General features: G+C 46.6%; 1 pseudogene; it reads left to right on the top strand.

The window, feature by feature from the left end:
* Positions 1 to 1460: 1460 nt before the first annotated feature.
* On the top strand, positions 1461 to 2250 carry LOC119352038 (annotated as a pseudogene).
* Positions 2251 to 7560: the final 5310 nt, after the last annotated feature.

The following is a 7560-nucleotide window of genomic DNA, read 5'->3' as shown; positions in this document are numbered from 1 at the left end:
TTCGCGACTAATGAGGCTGGACGGAAGCCTCTTTTTCTACTAGTGTGCCTTGCATTGTAAAAGAAAAAACAAATAGCTACCGTGGACAAAAAGATACATATTGCACAATATTTACTCCCTCGTCATTTTCTGCTATGTATGGAGGCGAGGCAATTCCTATTTGGCTCTGGTTTCTACCGTTTTTACAAACCGGCAAGCTGAGGTAACCAACTCACCAACCTAGGTGTTGTGGTAACGTTACTATTTTTCCTTTAATAGTAGAGACTAGTAAATGCGCACGTGCAACATACATTAATATTTAGACAATATATTATTTGCACGCGGATATTAGGTGTGCTATTATTTGTGTGTTGATTTCTGTGATTAGTCAATGTTGTTAATTTGGAAGTATATTAAATGCATGTGAATATTAAGTAGGATATTATTTACATGTTATTATGTGATTAACACTATATTTGAAATCAAATTAACTGCACGCTAAACGTGTTGAGCGCTCGACATCGAAGCAGGCTAGGTCGTTGGATTGACATGATTTGATGGCCGAGATTCATTGGATCTGCCCCTTTGAATCTTTTTATATTGGTATAGATATAGATACAACGCCACAAAAATCAGCGTTTCCCCCTTTTTTTCCTTTCTTTTTTTTCTTTTCCATTTTTCTTTTATGTTGTGTGGAAATGCGTGAACTTTTCTCATTAAATACGATGAAGTTGTTTCAAATTCGATGAACTTTTTTTAGATCCGATGATCTTTTTTCCACTTTTGACGAACTTTTTCAAATTCGATGAACTTTTTTCAAAGTCAATGATCTTTTTTAAAACCGACGAATTTTTTCAAAATATGCAATATTTTATTTCAAAATTATGATTTTTTTGTTTAAAACCAATGAATTGTTTTCCAAATCAATGAATTGTTCTTTCAAAGTCTATGAACCTTTTTCATTTTGGTGACTTTTCTTAAAAATTGATAAACTTGTTTGAGGGATTTTCGCAAAAATAAATTGAGGGATCGAGAGCGGTCTTATTTTTCGAGGAATCGTGATCGGGAAGGAATCGAATAGGGCCGGCCCATGAGGTGGGGCGCCTTGGCGCCAGCTATCTGTTCGGGCCTGACTCATTGTGGACAATGTTTTAAACCTTTGATGTGTGTTTTCCTTCACTAGTATTGGCCCATCCAATTCTTTTTAAAAGTATTGGCCCATCTACCCTCGTTCTATCATAGCACGCCTTCTCAAAAAAAAAAAAAACTAGCCCAGCACGCTTACGCCGCACCGGAAACTGACAGCCAGAGGCCGAGAGCAGAGAGGACACCCCACCGCGCCGTAAGAGAATAGTTTGATCGATATGTTCTTTCCCGTAGGTCAGAAGCAGAGAACACCTATACCCTCAAACACACATAACAGATAGGAAAACCTAGGTTTAGGACGAGAGCCCCTGATCCATCGCCCGTCTACCTTCGCCATGGCTAACCACGACGAGTGCCTAGCCAAGACGTCGTCGAGATGCATCACGGAGACCTTCACCGGGACGCACGACTTCGAGGTCACCAGCTACTCGCTGCTCGAAGGCTTGGGCGTCGGGAAGTTCGTCGGCTCGAGCACGTTCAGCGTCGGCGGCTACGACTGGCAGATCCGATTCTACCCCGACGGAGACAGGGAGGCGAACGAAGGCGCCTACACATCCGTCTTCCTCTTCTCCACTGAGAGGTCGGTCAAAGTGAAGTTCACTCTGAATCTATTTGCCAGAGAAGGCAGCATATCTGTACTCAGCGCGGCTAAGCCGTATACATTCGAGTCGGCAGGTCTTACCTATGGGTATACCAAGTTTGTGGAGAAGTCCAGGCTGCTACAACTCAACGACTTCACAATAAGATGTAATCTCACCGTCATCAAGGAGCCTCGCACCCACGATGTCAGCGTGGTCGTCGTCCCGCCGTCGAACCTGCACGACCACTTCGCGAGCATGTTGAAGTGCGGGAAAGGCGCCGACGTCAAGTTCAGCGTAGGCGGCCAGGTGTTCGACGCGCACGCGTGCGTGCTGGCCGCGCGGTCGCCGGTCTTCATGGCCGAGCTCTTTGGTCACATGAAGGAGAGCACCGCGCCGTGCATCCAGGTCGACGACATGGAGCCTTTGATCTTCGAGGCGCTTCTCAGCTTCATCTACACCGACACCATGCCCGATAATTTGTATGTCGGGGCCAACATGCCAGGCCTGCTGGATGCCGCGGATCGCTACGGGATGGACAGGCTGAAGGCCATGTGCGAACAGAAGCTCTACTCGAGCATTAGCGTGCAAACGGTTGCGGCGGCACTAGCTTTAGCAGAGCAGCACCATTGCGTCGCACTAAAAGATGCATGTCTTAGGTTCCTCTCTTCACGAGACGTGCGCCGAGCTGTCAAAGCAACTCGTGGATTCAAGAACCTCGAAACAAGCTGTCCCTCGGTTGTCATGGAGTTTTTTGACATGCCTGCCCCGCTGCCATGACTAGCTTAATTGTAGCTTTCATTGGAGTATATAGTCGTGGACTCGTGGTATATATCGTATTTGGTTGATCTTGACACACCATGTAACTGGCATCATCGATGAACTTGTCTTAGAGAATTAATGTGTTCCTTTTGATTTGCGCTACAAATTCCTTGTATTTCCAAAAAAAAGGTTCATTTATTTGGAGTTATATTGGGCTATATGGATACAATTGACCCTGGCTCTGATTGATTTTTCAAGGTGAAAACTAGATTCTTGCCTTGATAGTTGAATCCGATGACGACGACGCTTGAGCGTCGTTCTGATTATAATGGCGTTATTGTTGCAGAATCTCATCATCCATGTGGTGTTATGAGATGGTTGATGCTGATATGGTCATTACTGCAGTTTGCCGATTGCATATATGATCACTTTGGAATTTTTTTTCTCGACCGCTCTTAGCTTTGGCTTTTAAAACTACTAGTAAGTGTTGGTTATGTGCATCCTAACTATGCAGAGTCCGAGTGTGTGTTCATTATGTTATGTATGTTCTTGAAGATACAATTTGGTACTCGATTTTCTAAGGGAAAAGCTTACCATCACCCGGCGGATGGCAACGGCCACGTCCGTCATCTCCCCTGCATGACACGTGTTAAGTGAGGCCTCGCATACTGTCCTTTATCGAACGCGCTTCTGCAACAGGGGCTATGCTTCTGAAACATGTGCGGTGTTGTAATGGTCTACGATGGGTCTATGTTTTGCAATAAAATCTCTGTTGCGGACATTTTTATGCAACTAGTCCTCAATTGCAAAAAAAACAACAAAACAATTGTTGCAAAAAAAAAATCTGTAACAAGACCTGTGTTGTAGTGATGGAGGCGCGCTCAGCTCGCTCGATACGGCAAATCTGACGGCTCGCGATTCGTCTGATCTTTTAAAAAGATCAGCGGGCGGACGCGTAGCACGCCCCATATTTTTTCTACAAACTTAGACGGGGTTAGGATCCGAGCCAGCGTGTTTTTTAACACGGTACAGACGTAAGAGCTCATATATACACGCATACACTCATCTTTATGAATGCACACACACACCCTACCTCTATGAGAACCTCGAGTGATTGAGCCTGCATATCATCTTGAGATTTTACGAAGTCACCGTAAGTGCCTAGTAGTCGACGGGAACGTCTTCACCCACAGAACGTGCATCGCCGAAAATTCTGAAATAAATCTAAGATAATTGCCAGCAATGGGACTTGAATCCTGATGGGCTGAGGATACCACTGTCCACCTAACCATCCAACTACATGTTAGTTCACGAGAGCCAGTGTGTTATTGTTGGGTTCAGCCCAGATGTAACACCCCGGATGTAACTTTCCCTATTTGTGCCCCAACTCTTGCCGTTTCCGGCGTTAAGTTATATTTATTTCTCGGGTTCGGGTCTTTGTCTCCGTGTGTTGTTTTCGTTTTCATGCATCTCATATCATGTCATCATGTGCATTGCATTTGCATACGTGTGCATCTCATGCGTTTGAGCATTTTCCCCGTTGTCCGTTTTGCATTCCGGTGCTTCGTTCTCCTCCGGTGGTCATTTCTAGCTTTCTTTCGTCTGTGGGGATTAAACATTTCCGGATTGGACCGAGACTTGCCAAGCGCCCTTGGTTTACTACCGGTAGACCGCCTGTCAAGTTTCGTATCATTTGGACTTCGTTTGATACTCCAACGGTTAACCGAGGGACCGAAAAGGCCTCGTGTGTGTTGCAGCCCAACACCCCTCCAATTTGGCCCAAAACCCACCAAACTCTGCTCCATGCCCTAGAGCGTTTGATCACGATCGTGTGGCCGAAAACCGCACCTCATTTGGACTCTCCTAGCTCCCCCCTATGCCTATAAATACACCCCCCTTCGTTTTCGGATCTCTCTCTTCCCAAAACCCTAGTCTAAAAAAAACAGATCCCCGCACCGACGGACATGTCCGGAGCCTAGCCGGACACGTCCGCCGCACCCATTCGCCCACTCCCCAAGCGCCACGTGTCGCCGCCGCCACCTACCTCCGTCGCCGGGCCCGAAGGCCCAAAGCTGGCCCCCGAGAGCCCGCGCGCTCCGCGCCTCCCGGCCTCCCCTCTCGCCGCCGCCTCTTCCCACTCCGGTGGCCGGAGCCAAATCTGCCGCCATCGCCGACCCAAGACGCCGCGACCGCGGCCGCCCGCCGTCGCCAAGTCGCCGCCGGCCGCCCCGACCTCGCCCGGCCCTCGCCTTGTCGCCCGGAGCCGCTCCGCCGCCGCCCATCGCCGCATCCGGCCGACCCCGCCGTCCTCCTCCTCCTCCCCTCACGCCGGCGACCTCAACTCCGGCGACGAACCTCGAAGTCCGTGCCCGTGAATAGTGCCGGATCTCAGATCTGAGATATTTTGAATCTCGGTTGACTTTTTCCCCTCTCCCTTTAATTTTCGAGCAAACTTTGACCTGCCGTAACTTTGCATCCATAGCTCTGATTTGGACATATAATATATCAAAATGTTTGTCTCGACGATTACATCATTTCATTCCATTGCATCATTTTCATTTGAGCTCATCTTGATGCCCTAAATGCTAATAGAAGGAGGCTTTGTGAGTTAATTGTCAGATCTGCTAGTTCATCTTAGACTTTTGTCATTTTTGCCATGATTATTGTGTGCATGCTTCGCCTGTGATTCCTTCATATGTTTTGTTAAGCATTTTGTCTTCTTTCCAGAGGTGCAACCCATGCATTTTTAGGATATGTGTGGTGACTTGTGCAAGCTTGCAAAGTGAGGCACCCGGTAAATCTGTTTTCAGGGACTTAGTAGTTTTCACTAAGTCTGGGTTTATTTAGTTCATGATGCCATATGTTCGGCTTGTTTCCTAGTGATCCGTGTCTCTTTTAAGGATGATCAGTAAAGGAGTTTTGTTAATCATGATATGCTCTATCCATCCATGTCTTTGTTTGCATTTTTGGAGCACCCTAGGTGGAGTCAATCGAGCTCTACTTTTGCTTCGTTGTGAATCTGGGCAGATCGTCAACTCGTTTGCGATTTTGCCGATGCTATTGTAGTTGATCCGTGCATGCTATGCCTTTGTGCTTGCCATGTCTAGCTAGCTTTTTGTTCCTTCTTAATGGATGTATGCTTGCCTTGCCATGACTTGCACCGTAGTGAGTGCATCGAGCTCGTTTACATGCCTTCGTGAGTTATATTTCAGCATGTCTCAGTTTTCACTAAGTCTGAAAACTGATTGTGTTTTAGCTATATTCATGTGCCCGTTAGTATATTTTGTAAACCCTTTTGGCCCCAGGTCACTTTGGGTCTTTCGTTAAGCTTGTTGAGTAGCTCCGTGCCATATTCTTTTTTGTCATGATCAGGTCATGTATCATGTTGTTTTGCTGCTCCGAAGAGGGCTTCGTGATCTGAAATTTCAGACAAGTGTTAATTTCACTAAGTCTGAGATCTGTTTTGCATTTGCGTTTTTGCCATGCTTGTTTGAACCTCATAATGTATGATTTGGCCGTGACTCACTGCTAGTCTTTTGTTAAGCATCTTGTGTGCATCCCTGCCATATATTTTGTTGTCATGTTTGGTGGCTGTAGCATGTTCATTTCATTGCATTTAGATGCCTACTTGCTGTAAATTGCAGACCGGTGTCATTCTTAAAACGCTCGCCATTTCCAAACCGTAACTCCGATTCCGTTGATCTTTATATCGTTTTTAAGCGATTTCATCTCATCTTTTCAGTGGCACCCTTGGAATTCCAAGTTGAGGCCAGGTTCATGCATTTCCTGTCATATCTTGCATTTTGCATCCCGCATCGCATCCCGCATAGCATGTCATCTTTGCATTGTGTTGTTTGAGTTTGCACGTGGTTGATTGTATCTTTGTTGCTTGTTTATATTGTTTGGGTAGAGCCGGGAGACGAGTTCGCTAACGAGGAGCCCGTTGAGTTTGCTCTTGAGGATCCAGTCAACTCTAACAACTGTGCAGGCAAGATGATCATACCCTCGAAATCACTACTATCTTTGCTATGCTAGTTTGCTCGCTCTTGCTATGCCAATGCTACAATGCCTACCATTTGCTTGTCAGCCTCCCAAATTGCCATGTCAAACCTCTAACCACCATGTCCTAGCAAACCGTTGATTGGCTAAGTTACCGCTTTGCTCAGCCCCTTTTATAGTGTTGCTAGTTGCAGGTGAAGATTGGAGGCCGTTCCTTGTTGGAACATCTTTTATTTACTTGTTGGGATATCATTATACTGCTATGTTATCTTAATGCATCTATACACTTGGTAAAGGGTGGAAGGCTCGACCTCTCGCCTAGTGTTTTGTTCCACTCTTGCCGCCCTAGTTTCCGTTATATCGGTGTTATGTTCCCGGATTTTGCGTTCCTTACGCGGTTGGGTTATAATGGGAACCCCTTGATAGTTCGCCTTGATTAAAGCTTTTCCAGCAATGCCCAACCTTGGTCTTACCATTTGCAACCTAGCCTCTTTTCCCTCGGGTTTCCGGAGCCTGTGGGTCATCTTATTTAAACCCCCCCGGGCCAGTGCTCCTCTGAGTGTTGGTCTGAACTAGAGTCCTGTGCAGCGCCCCCTCGGGGAAACTCGAGGTTTGGTTTTAGTTGTATGGAGCGCTCATCTGAGTGTGCCTTGAGAAAGAGATATGTGCAGCTCCTATCGGGATTTGTCGGCACATTCGGGCGGTGTTGCTGGTCTTGTTTTAACCTGTCGAAGTGTCTTGAGTTACCGAGATACCGAGTCTGATTGGAACGTCTTGGGAGGAGGTCTATTCCTTCGTTGACCGTGAGAGCTTGTCATCGGCTAAGTTGGGACTCCCCTGCAGGGTTTGAACTTTCGAAAGCTGTGCCCGCGGTTATGGGCAGATGGGAATTTGTTAATGTCCGGTTGTAGCTAACTTGAACCTTAAAATGAATCAACTGAGTGTGTTACCGTGATGGCCTCTTCTCGGCGGAGTCTGGGAGGTGGACACGGTGTTGGAGTAATGTTTGCGCAGGTTGCTCTCTAGCTTCTCGCTCGTGATTTGCCTCCTCTTCTCGCTCTCTTTTGCAAATAAGATAGCCACCATATATGCTACT

Source organism: Triticum dicoccoides, chromosome 2A, assembly GCF_002162155.2.
Source record: "Triticum dicoccoides isolate Atlit2015 ecotype Zavitan chromosome 2A, WEW_v2.0, whole genome shotgun sequence".
NCBI lineage: Eukaryota > Viridiplantae > Streptophyta > Magnoliopsida > Poales > Poaceae > Triticum > Triticum dicoccoides.
This window is presented reverse-complemented; position numbering and strand designations above follow the sequence as displayed.